Genomic DNA, 20,498 nt, shown 5'->3' on the forward strand with positions numbered 1-20,498 from the left:
CCCATCATTTTGCATATACTGTTCCGCAGAGGAATACCAGAAATACATGTATAGTACAGAGCTAAACCTACATGGAATATCGAACGATATAGACGATGATTTTTCCGATAAAAACGATTTGGTTCTATAAACCAAGAATTCTTACAGTCTGTCGTCCTGAAGAACTACTAAATATCACAACATGAAGGTCAAACGATTAATTACATAACAATCATTTTACACAAAAGTGTGATGACCCAAAGCGATATAAAAATCAAATTCCCTCAGATCGAGCAAAAAGTCATGAAGGATGTATGTACAGGATGTATATGAAAATATTTATGTCACACTTGGCCACACTTTTTTTTTTTTTTTTCTTTTTTATTGTAGTAGTGTGAAGCTTTTCTTATCTTCATATGATTCGGCATGTTGTCAATCTTGACAGCCAATTTTTTCAATTTGATTCCTTTTCTAATCAATATTGTGCACGTGAGTTATTTAGTATATTAATTTTATAGTTCAATGACATTTTCAGTTGGATGAGCCGCACTCGAAATAACATACCTATAAATTGCTTTATATACATGTACTAAATATACATATGTACATATATCATACAAATATACATATGTCATATATCATATGAAAATCTTTATTTTATGTCCGCTACCGAAATTATGCTCGGCTCATATTGAAAGACCTCTTAATTTATTTATTTTCCGCACGAAATCATTTGAAAAAACAATTCCATAAAAAAGTTATTAAATGTTATGTGAGAGTATTTGATTACGGGGCTGAATCACCCCACGAAATTTTTTATAAATGTAGGGCAGCTCGTAGGGTTTAGTAGCTTTTTGTGTACATACGAAAGTTGATAGATAACCCAGCGAGTTTGAGAATAAGTTTTTATTCAGAAAATATAAATTTACAATATTCGCAATTTATCTCGTGTAATTTAATAATTTCACAGGTTTTACCATCCTCTTCTTATTGGAAACGTGTTTCAAGTCAACCAAATATGTACTCAATATCATAATGTGAATTTCATGCAGCGTAAAAAACTGTCTGCAATTTTATGAAGAACTTACTAACCTTTCTATCATTTCATGAAAAATAAATGATATTTCGGACGACATCGCGAAATATCATTTTCAAGCTTTCCGAATGAAGTAGTATGGGGTTTTTTGCATATCATAAAGTAAGCATTTATAAGTTAATCGGGCCGAAATGAAGCAAGTGATACAGATGTATGTTATGTTTAATCAATAAATAGACATGTTGTTTTCAATGACTTTTTCGGAATTGGTCTTCTTTTAGTTGGCCAGCGATCCCAATTTTCACAAAATTTTGTTCAGCAATGAAGTTCACTTTTGGTTGAATGGGTAGGTTAATAAACAAAATTGTCCCATTTGGAGTGAGGATAATCCAAAAGCCATTGTTGAGACGCCGTTACATGCTCAAAAAGTCACTGTTTGGTGTGCTCTATGGGCAGGTGGAATCCTCGGTCTATAATGGATCAAAAAGAAGGAGACTAAGGAGGAGTGAATAAAGCCTACGATTAATGAGCTGATGAACTTTATAGGTGCGGTTCGCTATTTCGGATTTGAAGCAGCTATCGATAGTATATTAATAATAAGGCGGTTGCCACACGATATGGATCTATATATCCAGAACGGATACGGTTTTCTTATTCACTCGACAGAGAGAAGGAATATGGCAATAACCTCAATATCATTCATTCTACAAGAACTCTTCTTAACAAGATCTTTGGTTTAAATATTTTTCAATATCTGCACTAAAGTATTCTTTCTCTTAGCCTAAGAATATGCTAACGTTAGCATTCAGGTAAAATAATGTATCGTTGCTAGAACAGTGTCGCATTTGAAAGTAATATGCAAACAATTCAAAAAACCATTGACTTTTCGAACTATGATCGTATTTCACTATACACACCTAAGAACATCAGCTCAATCAAAGTATCAAGTAAACCAAAAATACAAAAAAAAAAATTGATATAAAAATTAAGAAAATAAATTGGACTCTTCCGCACCGTTGCTCAGCTACTGCTATTCACTTACACAACATTTCATTTCATGTAAAGCGTGTAAATAGCTGTACAATTTCCATTCACGAAATCGTAACATTTTTTCTTAACCCGCATCACATTACATCACTGTTGCATGTATTAACTGTCAGACGTGCAAACGCAAATGTCAAAATGAGTAATAATAATAAAAATAATCCCTCATAAATGTCATTATCAAGTGGCAGAACATGAGACGAACTTTATGGCGAAGATGTATGTATGTAGGTATGTAGTATATATGTATGTATGTAGTATGCATGTATGTATATAAGTATTCTTGTACCATATGTAACTGTAATATATAGTTACTAAGCATTGTTGATGGCTACTTTTGTCAGTGAAAAACGACGCTGTCAATTCCATCTCGTCTTAACGCTGAATAACGAAGGGAACTATTATCGTCATACCCTGAATATATTATAGTACAATAAATATATTCAGTTTGCCACGAAGTTTGTAACAATCACAAAGAAACATCGGAGACCCTATAAAATGTATATTTAGATGATCAGTGTGATGAGCTGAGTCGATTTAGCAATGTCCGTCTGTGCGTCTGGTTGCATATACGCGAACTACAAGTAGTCCCTCAGTTTATGAGATATCAATCTAAGATTTTGTAAACGCGCCTTTCTTACCTAAAAGCTTCTTATGTCTGACCACCCGATATGGGCCACTATAGCATATAGCTGTCATACAAACTGAACGATCAAAATCAAGTTCTTTACTTTTAGATTTGTGAAGGGTATTACAGCTTCGGCGCAACCGAAGTTAACGTTTTTCTTGATTTCGTTTTATTGTTGCCGTTTTTGCTTTTGTAATTGGGGAACACGTTTGTATATAAAACGTTTAAGCGCTTACTCACATTTTTATGTAAATTTTTGCCGCTTTTTGCTGACACACGCTGACTTTCTTTTAATTTTTCGGGTGCATATGTAAATATGTCGGCGCATATATTGAGTATATATTTATCTTATATGCAATGGTTATAAACATTCTCTTGACAACGATTTTACGGGTGGTTTTAGCTCCCATATATGTACAAGTATGTATTTAAAGAGGGGGAGATGTTTGAAGTTGCGCATGCGCACACAAACTACTCGTTAAAATGAAATTAAACTCAAGTGGCTATGGCTTAGCGCGCTTATTTTGCTGGCTTATCATTTATTTGCTGAATGCCGAATGATTTTGATTATTTCTTTTATTTGCTTTCAGCGCATATTTCAGTCGTTCAGACAATAAGCGAACTGATACGTTTGTAAATAAACATAATTGTATGAATTTTTTATTTGTTTAGTGTTCAGTTGTTGGTATAGTATGGCTTGCATGCGCGTCCGTCCCCTTGTCACTGTTAGTCAATTAAATTTTTTTTCTTTTATTTATTAATTATGTCTATTTTTTGGACGGTTTACTGTAGCTTTCATTGTGCTTGTCTTTCCTCTCTCATTCGCTATTATTATTTAAATATGTCTTAATACAATACAAGTAAATTGCTGTTAGTTGACAAAAGTGATTGACCTTAAATTAATTCGATTCTCTAATAGAGTTCTAAGTAGCGTAATAATGACGTTATCGCCATAGAATTGTGTACCGTTAGGAATTTGTGTTTGCACGTGTCTTGAATTATTCATTACTTGTTATACGAACACTCGGACGCAAAAGTCTGTATACAGATATTTTTTTGCAGAATAACTTCACGAGATTATCAACTGTTTTTGAATGCATAGAAAAGTTTGCTATTAAAAAGTGTATACAAAATCAATTTTTTTTTTCTCAAAAAACGATCCCCAATAAATTTTTAATGCATACCATAGCAGTTGTCACAACAACGGTATTTTTATGGATTTAAATGCATTACATCCAGATTTTCTAAAACGGTTCTGATAATAGAGCTGCTTTCATTCTCACGGTCTGTTTATTAAATTCTCTGTTCCATTTTTTAAGACCATCGATTTATAATCCGTCAAATGTGAAGTATTTAAGTATCCAACTATATATTTTTAACGCACTTTCAAACGAAATGGATGGATACGTGGCTGGGTAGAGTAATGTATAGATGAATAGATGAGTGAATAGATGGATGAATAAATAGGTGGATAAAAGGATGGATGAACGGATGCTGATCCATAAAAAAATGGATAGATAGATGGATGAATGGATAGATGACCAATAAAAGGATGGGTGGATCGATTGATAGGTAGATGGATAGAGGGATGAATGAATGGATGAATGGATAGATGATCCATAAAAGGAAGGAAAAGATGGATGGCTGGATGAATAGATAGATGGAGTGACGTATGGATGGGTGGACAGATCGATGAACGGACACATAGATGGATGGGGAGGACGGATTAATGGATGAATAGATAGATAGATAATTATATAAACAGGTGAAGAAATTAATAGATGAACGGATTGACGGATTAAAAGGACCAGATATGGATGCTTGGAGTGGCAAATAAATGGATAAATAGGTGAAGTAGTTAGTAGATTAACATTTGTAATATGTATTCTCGTCAGAAGTTTGAGACACCAACTTACAGAAGGGATGCTACGCACTTTAAGGCGGCTAACAATCCTTCGCTATTAAATTTTGTCCAACTAAAACATATATTTACGGTACGATCTAACAATTAAATGTCTTTCCGGCTTCTATCTCAAAGCTTCCATTTCCGAAGTGGTTGCTTCTACTCCTTTCGCATTCATGAAAACATTACTCCTATCGCGTGTTTTGAGCTGAGCCTAGCGTCACGTCTAACACAAAGCTCAGTACTTTCTTGGACTATAAAGTGATAGATAAAGAAGGCAAAATCGCTTCGACGTTTGCGTCCCCATACGAGTATATATTTGGATTAAAATTTTTTTAAGTTGTAGATATTTATATTTAAAATATTTTTAATGAGGCTCTGAATAAGTTTTTGTTTTTAAATTTCTTTAAATTACGTGTATCGTACAGCAGATATTCTATGGTGTAGTCCTAAACTATAATCTTTCGAAATATTTTCTTGGAGATTCACTACTCTCTCAAGCAAGTGCTAAGTTGAAGAGATTACAGAGCTTGTAAAATAGAGATATTTTTAGGGAGAATATATTTATTAATTAGCTAATGCTTAATCCATTCAGTATCAGTCGAGAAAACTAAAATCCACAATTGTTTCAATTAGAACCGTCTTACGAAACCTAAGTTATCGGAACTGGCTGATTTCCTGAGAGTTATGTCTTTTCCGTTCTTATATAGAGGTTTCGCGAAGAAAATGTCATGCATTGGCATAACATCCCTTTCACAACTTCTTTGACTTCTCCCTGCTTTAAATTAAATTATTTTAAGTTTTATTAGCAGGCGTCGCAATGTCTATCGTCTTATGACACTAATATAACAGTAAATGTCACAGTTTAATGACATACTAAATTCGGCGTCTTGTCTTCCACCACATTTGCGGTTTCCTATGTTGATTCGTCGATTGTACTTCGCCTTAATTTGCTACCACTACAATCAATTAAATTAAAAATTTCAATTTATAGTTCATTAATAGCCGATCACTAATAATAAATTTACCATTGCATTTAAGCGTATTTAAAACCGATTTATCGCATTTTATACAGCCGATCGGTGTGAAGCAGAGAGGAAGGAGATAAGAGCATGCATTTTTCGAAGACAAAAACAAAAAAGTCGTAAACGTGAAACGTGATGCTTGGTGCTTAATAAATTTAAAAGGCCATTTAAATCCACACAAAGCTTTAATTTATTAAATAATTAAAAGCAATCGAATATGGGTGTGCAAAATCAAGCAGAGGAATGTGTGAGGAATGCGATAAATCTGAAGACGTTAATTACTTAGGCATGAAAGAAATGATAGAAGATGAAAACCAAAAACAAAAATAGATTATAAAAAGTGTAGCTTGCTGTAAAAAGGAAGACATAAGTGAGTATTTTATTGTGGCTCTTCACAGATGCTTAATGAAGAAGATGAAAAACAAAAATGTATATACAATAAAAAAAAGGTGTAAAAAAATAAGCAAAAAGCAACAGATTAAATAAAAAGCAAAAAAAAAACATAACTAAAGATTGCGAAACTGAGAAAGACCGCACAGTAATGATTAATGTTGGAATTTATAATATGAAAAAACATAAAGCAAATATGGGTGATATACGAGGAGAAATCGATAAATCCATGGTTTTTAAGATTTCGGTAGTTCAGTAGTTTGAGAGCGCCAAACAGTTTACGAAGACACTTAGAATTCTTCGGGTTCATTTACAGATATGCAAAGGGGTATTGCCATATGGAGTCGGACTAAGCAAGAGTTCCGCGGAAATTTTTTACGAAACTACGGCTTCTGTATGCGTCTATCTCTCTACTAATAAAAATTCAATCTGAAAAGATATTCTGAAACGATAAAATATGACATTAATCTGGAGATCCGTAACTTACAATAAATTTTGCGACCGTCAAAACCTGGTTTGAAGATTCCATGTTCCCCAGCCAATGACCAGAGTTCAGAGAGAATTTGCAAACTTCTACATAGTTGTTTAATGTCCAATTTCTTCGAAACCCAAGGAAATATTACAAACATATATATATTACAAATATCTTATACTCTACATCTCCAAATAGTTATCCACTAAAGAATATGGTGTTGAGTAGACTGATTCATCACGCTAGCCAATCGAAGTCGATTTCCACTCCGTCTTATTAACAATTTGTTCGCCAATTAATATCACTGGCAGTTCGCAGTAGAACTAGTAAATAGATGAAAGCACACAATTCACTGGTCTACAGGATCATCTGGATTATAATCAGAGGACGATATGGAGGCAATCTCAATTCTCATAGAAAACTAGTAGTTGGAACGAAGGTGGGTTTCGTTTGCTACAAACGACTATGATTCAATATCAATTCGAGTTCGAACAGAGAAGGTCAGCATACCGACAAACCCAATTAAGACTCGGGATTTATCAGAGACTAACGGATACACTCAGGTCATCAAGAAAGATGCTGCACGTCGCGCAATCAATTTTCATACTAATGTGATCCAAACATTCACTTACTTCTTCAACAGAGGTTAATCTAGCGATTAGCTGCCTTTCGCGTTTCCTCAAAGACTGCGACATTACCATATAGCATACTATAGAAATAGAAATATAGAACTGATCATTTAACTATCATTTTGTGAGAACTTTAGGTATAAGCGACTGTCCAATGTAATTAGATAAAGAAGTTGTTGATGAGAGCCAGAAAGAAGTTCAAAGTGAGCTTCGAAAATGATAGGATATTTGGCCTATATAACAAAAAATACCATTAAAAAATATTTAGCAACGATTTTTTTCTATTTTTGGATATTATCTTGTAGAAGACTTCGCTTAATCTTTTTTATTTAAATCTGATGTATACTATAGGTATGTAACACTCGCTACAATCAAAAAATACAAAAATTTTAAAATTTACAAAAATAAAATATCAATTTCGAAACGAAGAAATAAAAAAAGAGTTATAAGCTATTCGAAAAATGAAAATTGTTGATATCAAAAAATCACTGTCTATCAAAGCGCCCTCGTGACGTGACTTCAACTCATGAGCAAAAAAATTAGAAGCAATTAGTAAACATTAAACAACACCTGTCCCTGCCGCAGAAGCAAATAATGCTAAAAGAAAGATACACAAAGACAAAAACAAGTAAAGATAACTAAAGATACATCTTCATAAATATTTGCAGACCATATATATGTAAATTATTACATTTTTTTCAAGTTATCTATATAGAACTAAACAAAAACTTTAAATTTTCTTGAAAATTAAATACTCTTAACCTCAAAATAAAATTTTGTCCACTTGCCTCCGGTCTACAAATTCAGAGAACCTAAAAATAGTTACTTAGAACGGTAAAATGAACACAAAATATGATTTATCAGCAAGTAACGGTTCTTACTATTGTGAACTTTTGATCTATTGTATCTTAATTGCAGATATTGCATTGAGTTGACTTTGCCAAACACAATAGCACAAAATTATGTCACGAAAATGAAATTTTTATAATATCGCACGTCTTTGTAGAAAAAATTATTTTATGCAGAATCGCTTCCAGCAGATATGAAGACAATGTGAAAACCAAACGTGCTCATGAATAATAACAAACGAGAGTTGTCTAACTTTTGCATTTTTTTACTAGCGCAGATAGCAATACAAAAGTAGTAGAGTTAGCTTTAACAGCCGAGATTCAAGCAAATGTATGCTATTAGAAATATCAAATTTTATGTGAATATGCTGTGACTAAACAAAACTGTAGAGTTGTTAGCCTATATTTTTAAATCTTGATCCATTATGTTGCCAAATAGTTCAATAAGTTATGGTGATTCAAAAACGTATATTTTTTAATGTAAGTCCGCATGCGATATCACAAGTAATAGTTTTTATTCGCCTCACCTAGGATATTGACGAATCGAATAAACAACTGCTATAAATAAAATGAGCTACAATCATACAATCTTGGTGAGATATCTATTATAATTGAAATCAACTGTATAATTTTGTTATTGCTCTTAAATTTGATCTAGCAATAATTTTTATGTATACGACGAATACCATATACATATTGGCAGAAAACAAAAGAAAATAGTGTCTAAGTGAATTCTGAGTTCATGAATTAAGATTATTGAAACCCAAACAATTGCTTATAAACAGTGGCATGGCAGTTGTTTTAGTGATTTTTTTTTGTGTATACATTAGAGAGATAAAATATCGAAATTATTATCAAAAATATTATTCCTTTGATCATTACCTGACAAATATATCTAAGAAAGTCGAGTGAAAATTTTTTGCCAATCGATCCTGCCGTTTCGGAAAAATTTTCCCCATCGATTCTTGAAGTTTGAATTGTGGAGTAACGGAAACAATTAAGCTCTGAATTAGGAAACAAAATAATCAAGCAAGATTAATTGTAAAAACAAAATATAGTTTCTATTACTTTGCGATTTTTAAGCTTTTAGGTGTTTCCTATTCGAAGTTGCATAATTTGAGTTTATATAAGTAATTTCATGGCTGACGAGCCTGCACAATCACTCGTTTACCTCGACTCGAAGCGAGCAGACATTTTATCAACAGCGATAAAGAAAGATTTCTCAATTATTCTTTTGATAATTACCACTGACAGTTATTTCACCAACGATGACACTAAGGTACGACTTTAAAGAGCAAATTGCTATTAATGACTGCATTTAAATCTTTAGCTAAACAACTTTCTACAAATACCTAAAATGAAAATCCAAGCCACTCTTTCTTTTGAAATGGAATTTTTGCAATATGTATATTTGGCAGTCTGCTAAGCAGTGAAGAAGAGAGGGGGAGATCCGCTCCCACGAGATTTGGGTCTACGTAACCGGTACGGACCCGGATTTTACCTGGCCAAGGACTGTCAACTCGGCAGAATTCTGCCACCACAACAACAACAACAGAGGAGGAGATCAGAGAAAAATCCTTTCGGAACCGGAGTTCTCAGAGGGCTCATATGCTCTGCAACAATTTTTATTGAGTTTTTTATTCAACAATTCACTACCATCATCCCCGTAGCCCGGGTTTCTCTCTACGTTACTGTACTAGGTAATTCAAGCTTTTAGAAACGTCCAGGTAATAACCTTACAAATATTTTTATCTTCAAAAAAGTTTAAGTGTGCGAGAAATCTAAATCTGATTTGAACGATCCGATCCGCAACTTCTCATTTTGTTATATTTTCGATTAAAAATCGGATTTTATAAGACAGCCATTCATTTTATATATTTTACTAAAGCACTCAGTAATATTAAGTCAAAAAATGTGAAAAAAATAAAATAATTTAAATAAAAACCAAAAAATTACAGTTTTTTGCTACATAAAAAAGTAACTTTATGCACACTAAATTAAAAAAAAAAAAGTTTATAAAATAAAAATAAAATACCAAAAACTTGGGTAGATTTGGCCCTTTAGATTTTCAAGAATATTCAGAATTAATTTTTTGAATACATTTTATAAAAACTGGCAGAAGTTATTGATAATTAGGATACAAAGCGCATAGCGACAACAATAGAGAATTGGAAAAAATACCCCTTATAGCTTTTTCTTTCCTTAAAAATTGTAAGAAAGTGCTGGTTTATTGAAAAGGGAGGCGCAAGAGAGCCAGACCTCAGGCGACCGCATTTAAACCATCATTAGGCTCATTATTTGATAATTTTCATATAGTTTTTCAATTCAAAAGAAAAAAAAATTAAATGTGTATTTACGATCTTTCATTATTATTAGTTATTTATACGTTCTCTCTTAACCCAAAACTTAAAAAAAAATCATAACGTTCAAAAACTCAAATTTGAAAGAAGCCACAGTTTATTTCCAATACACAATTCCTATAGTTTTTAACAACTTCTTGAAATCATTTTTAATGTCATAATAAACAGCAAAGTTATTTTTTTTATTTAATACACAGCAACAACTGTTAATCAACATAAATGTATTGAAATTTAAAAACAACAAAATTAAATGGAAGTCAAGACAACTGTGGAGATTGCAAGCGCTGCAACAACAAGCAAACAAAATATAATTAAAATTTATTAAAAATTAAATTCAATAAAAATAAACAAAAAACGAGAAAAAACGCTATCTTCGGCTGCACCGAAGCTATAATACCCTTCACAGTTGCATTTCTTACAAAGGGTATAGCAAGAATTCTACCGCGACTTTGATTCGTTAGTTTGTATAGCAGCTGTATGCTATAGTGGTTCGATATTAGCGGTTCCGACAAATAAGCAGCTTCTTGGGGAGAAAAGATGGTGTGCAGAATTTCAGATCGATGTCTAAAAAACTGAGAGCCTACTTCTCGTATATACAAACGGACGGACATGGCGGAATTAACTCTGCTCGTCATGCTGATCATTATATATATATATTTTTTTATAGCGTCTCTGACGTTTCCTTCTGGGTGTTACAAATTTCGTGGAAAACTTAATATACACTGTACAGGGTTTTTTTTGTTGTTAAAAAAACCACTGTGCAGGGTATAAACATACATATGTTTTATACGACAATCAATAGTGAGCGCAACAACAACGATAGCTACAAAAATTCAACTGGTTGACTGCATGCATAATAACACGTTTTTCTAAGGTATGTATGGATATAGTATATATCCATACACATATATGTAGTATATATATATAGGTATATATATATATATATACATATATATAAATATGTGTTGTATATATATTATACAACTTGTATTTATGCGCCGGCAATGCAACATTTGTGCGCCCATATCAACAGTCGGCTAGTCGCAGACAAACGTTATTAGTTCCGGTCAATAACTTTCGATTTGTTGTTGGCCAACCGGCTGCCTAACTACTGTTTTGGTCTGTTGAGCTGTTGCCCGTGCAGGCAATTGGTCGGTAGGTTGTTTGTTTGCTAGCTGGCAGGGCTTTGTTGGTTGGCTGGCTGGTGGATGCAATGTGACGTTGCCAACTGGATTGATTGTTGCTTTTTGTTATTTTTGTAGTTGTTGTTGGTGTTTGCAGACGACCGGTTTTTGAGTATTGTGCCTCAGCAAGCCTGTTATAGTTGTTGTTTGTTTTTGTTTTATTTTCTTACATGACTGCAGCGTTTACAGGCCTAGATATATAATATATATTATATATACACACATACTTGCATATATATGTATCTATGAATATGTATTCTACGAACATACAAGTATATGTGCACTCTTATTGATATCACTGTTGCTCATTTTACGGTATTTTTTATATTCAATTCAACAATCAACCGTCCAGCCGTAATTTCTATATATTTAGTGTTGATATGTGCATTGTTATTGCACTTTTTAACTTCGCTGTTTGCTGCATTTTCTGTTTATCCCTTTATTTTCGAGTAATTTACTTGCACGCCAACGCGCATCCATACATAAACACATAAACACACACTTTATACCCACTAGCGAACTGCTCCCTAGACTACAACAACAAGCTATTATTTATTTCTCTTATTTATTTATTTTGTAGCCTTCTTTTATCCACTATTATTCAAGTAAATTTATGTAATTTGACGTAATCAGAAATAATATTTGCCGGGCTTGAAGGCATTATTTATATTATTTTTATTAGAAATTTATTACACTTGTTTCAATTTCAATTATAGTTTTAAAATTTATATACAAGTATGTACGTGACGAGTTGAGTCGACTGAGCCATGTTCCTCTATCCGTCTGTATGTATAGACCCGAATTTTGCAAAATCCGTCAAAATATAATTTTTATATTGAAAAAATTTAGCTGCAATACAAATTGATAAATTAAAATCAAATTCTTGCATGGAAAACTTTTTTATTTGACAAGGAATCTTCAAGAAAGCATGGATTATTGTTCAAGGCAAAGATACAATCTCCGGAAAAAATTGTTCAGATCAGACCACTATAGCATATGTGTAGATGCCATATACCAAAATAAAACTTTTGTATGGAAATTATAAGTGAAGGTTGCAGCGAAGCTATAGTTTTTTCTAGTTTTTATAGATTTCACAATCCAATAAAACAATGGGTCTCCTAAAGACCTAGATGCGTCGTCAGACAACCACAGGCACTCTATAGAATTTTAAATTAATCATTCTTGTATATTTACATTATATTTAATTTTATTTTATTCTACACTTTAAAAAAAAAAAAAAGTTTGCTTAAATTTAAAAATAACCTTTTACTTATATAACTTTTTTAATTAACTTTAATTTAATTATTAGTAAATAGTTAAATTTTTATTAATTTTTTTTCCATTCCATTAACATTTCATAACTACTTAATATTGTTTAAATTTATTTCTTATTATATTTTTTATTATTGGGTTATTCATAGAATTTTGATTTAACCATACTTGCTTATTTTATTATTTATGATTTCATTAATTTCAATATTTCGAATTAAATTTTATTCTAATTAATTTCGGTTTATTAACTGCCGAAATTGATATTATATTGTTCGGTTGCATAACAATTTTTTTTTAACTTTATTGTAGTTTAATTATTTTTATTATTTTTTTACGTGTTTAGTAACCTTTTGTTATAAAAAGTATTAATTAAAAAAAAAATTTTCTAAATTATATATAACTATTTAGTTTAATTTAATTTTCATTAATTTATAATTTTATTATAATTATATTTACTTCATGTTTTCATTTAGTATTATTATTTATTTAATTTATATAATTTAATTAATGTTATTGTATTATTGGTTTATCTTTTTAGTAATTTCAATTAAATGTTTTTTCTAAAATCAAATAGTTTTAAAATTTTTTAAATTTATTTTTGAATTAATATAATTTTTCTCGCTATTAATTAATAATTAAATTTTAATTTTTTTAATTTTTATTAACTGACAATTTTATTTTATTAACATTTACTACCTTATTTTATATGTTTATTTATTTTTTTATGATTGTTTTTCAATTTTTTTAAATTTTATTTTGTTTAATCGCATTTTGTATTTTTCTTCTTCATCATCATTAATTTCCATTTGCTTTTAATTTTCCTCCATTAATCCACATTTCTTATGTAAACGGAAATGAACCACTCTGTCCACCAGGAAATTTGACATTTGACGTGTGTGTGTAAGTGCAATGTTGCCGTATTTTATTCCTAACGAGTTTTGTGCCGCCAATTGCTTCGTCCATTGGAAATCAATTCATGCAATTTTTCCAACTTTTCCCTCTCGCTCTGATTTGCAAGGCAAGAAAAGTCAAATTGCCATTTCATGAAATTAGCGGAAAATTGTTAGACTCGTTTTTTGTTATCGAAATTGGAATTAAAGGAAATGTCTGCGACTCATACCGGAAATGTACAAATTTATGTGCGGTAATAAGGTTAGGCGTAATAAATAATATTTTTGAGGTTATGTACAAATAAAATTAGGTGGTTTTTAAGGTTATATAATACTGGAAAGAAGAAGATAATACTATTATGAGATACAACTGTGAAACGAGAGTTTAGGTTTAGAGACATTAAAACCATCTAATTTGGACTAAAGATGGCAGCGTATACCTCCAACATAATTCTATTCTAGAGACCAAAAACAACATCGGAACATTTTTAAGACAATCTTCTTAGAATGGGTCCGTATCGGTAAATCAACCATTTTTTTTTTAACTTTGGTATTTTTTATCCTCCTAATGTGATCAAAAAAGATGCGTGTTACACTAATGATGTCACTTCTCTAAATTTTATACTGAATCTTGAATATTTCTATTAAAACAGCAATAGATCCTAACACAGAACCTAACGCTACAAAAAATGTAAAAAAGCGCTATAGGACTTTCAAATATATATTTTTATAAGTTCAAGGTTAATAAGATCTCAAAAATGTGATTATTAGATACAAGTATAAAGTGGAGAAAAAATATGATATAAATCTACGGTACTTAGTCTCAGATTATTGATATAAATGAACCGAATACTTATTGTAATCCAAAAACAATGCTATGTCCAGATTTAGTTTCAGAAAAATATCGTTCCAAAACATTTTAAAGAATTTGTGCTTTAAAAAGCTGAGAAGATCAGGTCAGGTATGAAGACAAGATTTCAAGTAAAAGTTATTAAGTTAAAATATCAGAACTAAATACAATGATGAAAGCGATTTAGGATACGAACAACGAATTTCATAAGACTAAAGACGTTTTTCAAATGCCGGCGTATTTCAAATTAGTACTGATGGATAAGAGTTATAGAATCCATCCAAACTCTAGGTAGTAATATAGGTACCTTCATTCCGCACTTCCAAAAGCCAGTTGTAATCGACAAAAAGATGGCACTTGTCGATCATAATGTGAAAGAGCTTCTTTAATGTTCGATAAACCATAAAAATCTGGTCGATATTGAACACTCGTGATCAAAATTGAGTCATTCCGTTCAGTTCATACGTGAAAGATGTCAGAATGAGAGCTTTGGACCTGGCAAGCGATCTTTAAAATTCTTATTCCGTGTTAATTGACGCAGACATGAGTTTACTTTTTTTCTACTACGTCCATTCAGTCCTCTGTCGTTGGTCAGTAATCATCTATTTAAAGGAATTTGTTTCAATTTTAAGCCGTATTACTGCTTATGTAGATTGATTGGGGAATGGATGGCAGCATTGACTCACCACTGGGGCATTATTCAACTACTTTGAAAAGATCCCTCTCTCTCTCTTTTTATAACAAAAGTTTTTTTAACAGTCTTTCATTCTCACCTATTTGAGAATCATTCGGTTTTAAAACCGTACAATTACTAGCGGAGTCTTGGACAAACTAATTATGCATACAACCCATTTTTCTCAAGAAGCTGCTCTTTTATACAAAATGGTCGATCAAAGTCGAGAAAATATGCTGATAATCTTGCTATAAGAAATACACTTGTGAAAAGCATATAGCTTCAGTGCACAGAAAGTTAATGTTACTTTTTCTTTGTTTTTGTTTTTGTAATAGGAACTTAATAGAGATTTACCATATTTTGTGCTCTAAACGCATGTTTTATGAGGTCGCAGTAAATTTAACTCGGCCTTAGCACATTATAATATTCTTTTTGTTATAAATTATCATTATGCCATATACATATGTGCATATGTATGTACACTTATAATATATGGTATATATGTGCATGTACATATTTTATTGAGCCACAAACTAATCTTCTTTAAGTTATTGATATAAGAACTCCTGATTTACTTGTGGAACTTTTCTTGAGCATATAAAAATTACAAAATGAATGCAATTAAAACTCGCCCACACATGCTTGGAAACACACAATTCTATATGCTTTAACAAAAAATAAAACAACAACAAAAAAGTATACAAAAATTTATTCAAACATTTTCCTTTTAATTTTTTTGTTTTTACTTGTTACTAATTATAGCGCTTGTGAAAGGCCGCCGTGGAGCTCGCTGATAGCGGCACAACGTACACGCACTTACAAGCATATAAACTCATACAAGCATATACACATATACAAACGTACATATATTTGTATATATAAATTTATTGTGCTTGACTGCTGGTCAGTTGGTCTTTTGAATAAATTAATTAGCACATACTGATATTAAACATTGTTTTGTAAAAAAATCAGAAACTACAACAACAAGAAAAAACTTTAACCATCAGTTTGTATGGCAGCTATGCTAAAGTGGTCTGATATTGGTGGTTCCGACAAATTAGGCAGCTTCTTTAGGAGAAAAGAACGTGTACAAAATTTCAGAGCGATATCTCGAAAACCGAGAGAGGCTAGTTCGCTTATATACAGATAGAAATGCAGACGGACATGGCTATATCGACTTGTCACGTTGGTCATTTATATACACACTTTATAGGGTCTCCCACGTTTCCTTTTAGGTGTTACAAACTTCATCACAAACTTAATATAATCTGTTTAGGATATAAATATCACATATCCAAAGCGAATGGCTGGGAGTTGCCTCTGGATTAAGTCATATTAAAATGTATAATACATTTTACGCTTTTCACAAGGCAATGAAGTCAACATTTGAAATTTTTCTTTTGGTATATGATAAATAAATATTTTACTGTACATATCACTACTTATGACTGTTACCACGGCTTGCCTGTGGTTAAAGTGAGCGTGCGGACATTACCGCAATGTGACACTCGCCTAATGGGAGGTCAACGTGAATTTATGGGGTGGGGATATATTTGTATTTGTATGTATGTATGTGTAAATATATTTAGCATCAAACAAAGCGGGTGTGGGGCAACGCCCAAAGCTGGGAGTGACAAAAAATAATAATTATTTAATAATAACGGCATTTTTGGGTGTGAATACAATTTTTTACAAGGCAGAACAAAATATATAATTTAATAGACAGATAAAGATGTATGGCATATAAAATTATTATCTATGTTAAAGTACTTTCTGAACAATATTCTATATTTTACATGTATTGGCATATTTTTATAAATTTTTATACACAGCCGTATTCGATTCATCACCTCTCTACTCGCTATGTTTGAGCTCTTTTCTCTACGAAATATAAATACATGTGGAAGGAACAACAATGTTATCTAGTTGTATTAATTTAAAGTAATTAAAGTGGTATATTCACTTATTATGTCATCTCTATATGTTTATGCCAGTTTATTAGACTGGTCTAGTTTTTTCAACTCTTCAATTAGGAAGTCATATTATTGGAGATTAGAAAAGCAAATAAATCAACTAAAGTTAAATTTTTGAAAAGTGGTTCTACTAATCAAAACTCAACTGGAACAAAATTTACAGTTTTAACCATTTTTTTAGCAATAAAGAAGTAACAGAGTGTTTTTTCTTCATTGGAATGATAAGATTACATCACCTATAAAAGTTGTATGAAGAAATTTAAGAAAATGTGTAAAAGTGGTTCACTTCGCAGACGCTCAAGACTCATCCAAAAAGTCAGCGATGATGATGACGAGTAGGTCAATTTACGTCAAGTTAACTATAAGGCAACATTTCTATTGTTCGATATTATCTATTTAGTTGCGATTATGGCGACTGAGGTATCCACCCTAAGTGGAACCTGCAAAATTGTCTTCTTACTCTCAAAGATCTGGTCTCATTTTGTATCTGTGTGAGATTTTAATATGTAACCTCTCTTCGGTTTTAAGACAATGGAGCCAGGCTCGGCGTCACTACAGGCATGATATCATACTCGACCTTGATAATGAAAACGGGCTAAATTGGCAATGCGACTAAGAAAAGTAGATACATGAGGAATTAAACAAATCGTTTTCATTCCCCAGTAGAGAAAAATGGACCAATGGTACAGTATTCAAAAGTTTAAACGGCGAAATCTACATACTCATAGACGGATCAAATAGTAAAATAAGAACAGGAGCGTGCTTCTTCTGTAGTAATCCATACGCAGAAGGTAGCTTCGAAACAAATGACTACAATTCAATCTTTCAGGCCGAAACTGTTGTCACGATATGGTAAGCAGGTGTCAAGTTGGCTTCAGCTCGAATCAGCAAGTCATGAATCTTCAAAAATTGGAAAAGTGGACTCGGGGTATATGGTCAGCTGGGGTGAAAAACCACTTTTTACCAAATCCAATGAGTTGCTGGAGTTTAATTTATTTACCAGCTGAGAGCACAATGAGCCTAATGATGACCTAATTGCAGCCGCCGGCGTGCAGGCGCTCCTGCGCCTCCCTTCTCAATCAACCAGCCAACCATCTCCAAAGAGAATAAACTTTAATTCATTAACCTAAGTATGCATCGTGCAAATTGCCAGATTGCGATTACCGCTACTTTCTCGTCACTCCAACAAATGTATGGTGTGTATTCATTTATTTATTCTGGTAAAATAGTGAAATCTTTTTTAAATAATTCAATTTCTACAGTAAACTTTGCAATTTTCGCATTTCAGCAAATTATAATTTCTTTTCGATTACCTTTACTGCTTTTTTAACACTTTATTTGCTCCTTTCCTGTCAGCAACCATGACTTACATTTGTCACTCTATTTTATAGCGCTTAATATTCTACATACGTAGAGATATTTGTCTGTCTTTACGCATTTAGTTTACTCAAGTGTTAATTGACAGGTGAAAGTTGCAAGGCAATTTGAGGCGCGCCACAAGACAACCAACCTCCATTATTTATACAAAATCTTTGAGACCTGAACGCAATGAATTAGCGGCATAGAGAGAAAAAAATTCTTTGCGTACGCGGAAACTCACAATCCATGAAATATATACAAAAATAAATATTGTAAAATACAGGGTGCCCCAACTTTTATGTTGGTATATAAATATTGAATAACTTTGACATTAACTAATCGAATGAGTTGCTTCGACCTGGTTTGGAAATCTCAATTCAGGACAACTCTAAACATGATTCGTTGGCCACCGAAACAAAGTACCGAAATAGTGACGAATTACATCGAAAATAGGATTCAATTGATTTGACTCTGTATATCATTCCACAAATGAGTGGAAAAGTATTGAAAGGTTTCTGGTTTCAACAAAACAGCACGAATGACACACTGCGAACCAAACCTCGCGCAACTCTGCTCTGTTTACTGCAGTAGACTAAACCTTATATCTTTCATATAAAGAACAACTATGTGACATAACTTTTCTATCTTCATCAGAAAAAATCAAGTTTGTACCGAGTAACAAAGCGACCACTTGTTTGCTGTTGTATTAAGGGTTAGATTAATTTTAAATTAAAAAAAAAAAAATATTTGTTTTGGTCTATATATAGTTCAATTGGTAGGATAGTGAAAAAAGTCTTCTACTCGCTTCAGTAACATTTATTACAGAAATATATGAGGATTTCTCGAAATATATTTAGATTAAGACCCCGATTCAGTATTTTATTTCAGATAACAAAAGTTACCACAATTGTCGTCGCTAATAGAGGCCTTCTTTGATTAGCTCTCATTTTGCATCAACATGACATTGTAATTTTTTCTTATAGCCTAAAAGAATGAAAAAATCCCTTTTTCTTTGTATCAGAATAACTATTAATGTTAGGCATTTTTTGAAGGCTTTGGATTCACCTAATCTCTTAAAAAAGTGGTCAAAATATGTTATAAAGACCCAAATTTAATACAAAATGTCAAATAAAAAAGGGCGTTCTTTTCAACTTCTAAATCTATTCAATGTATGTATATTTTTTTATTTTTGTTAGTATTACGATTTTTCACATTCTGTAAACCATATATATGTAAATCCTGGTAATTTTTTTTGTATAATTGAGTTTTTTTATGTTATGTCTTACATAAGTTTTTGTTGTAAATAAATTGTAAAAGGCACAACTTTTATAATTTTTCACATTCCACCGAATTTCTCACTTGAATTTCCTATGGTTTTTAAGATTGTTAGCATATTTTTCTTTAGAAATAATTTTTTTTTGTTTCTTTCTTTTTTTTATATTCTTTTTTAATTTAATTTCAACATTTTCTAAGTTTTTTATTTGCGTTTTACCGGCTTAATAAATTGTAAAGTGCTAACTTAAAAAAATAATTTTAAAAAATATACATATTTATTTTTCTTTGGATTCTTCGTATTTTTTAAACTAAATATTTTTTTAATATTTAAAAAAAATTTTTTAATTAAAAGCTTTTGTTTTAAATAAATTGATTTTTTTGCAATTAAAAATTTTTGAATTATTTTATTTATTTTTTTCTATTTCTCTTTTATGCCTGCAACTAAACGCCAATTAGCAGTAAAATTAGAACGAAACCACAAAAAATTGTTTTCTTCTTTTTTATAAATTATCAAGCGTACTTATACACAATACTGTGAAAATACATACAAAATGCAACAAAATAAATACTTAACTATAATGCGAAACTGTAACTTAAGTATTTTGACAATAAACTTTTGTTTGCTTAAGCATCAACGAGCTTGACTGCCGCCTGTTATGTTGAGATGTTGGCATTGCGTTGGTGGCGCAGAGCCATTAAATGGAAGAA

General features: G+C 31.6%; 1 protein-coding gene across 4 annotated transcripts in view; it reads right to left on the reverse strand.

Annotated features, from left to right (window-relative positions):
• CdGAPr (GTPase-activating protein CdGAPr) overlaps nucleotides 1-20,498 on the reverse strand; it is a 191,633-nt gene that overhangs the window by 50,729 nt on the left and 120,406 nt on the right. The gene's annotated exons all lie outside the window — the stretch shown is intronic.

The sequence above is a fragment of the Bactrocera oleae genome, chromosome 3, assembly GCF_042242935.1.
Source record: "Bactrocera oleae isolate idBacOlea1 chromosome 3, idBacOlea1, whole genome shotgun sequence".
Classification (NCBI taxonomy): Eukaryota; Metazoa; Arthropoda; class Insecta; order Diptera; family Tephritidae; genus Bactrocera; species Bactrocera oleae.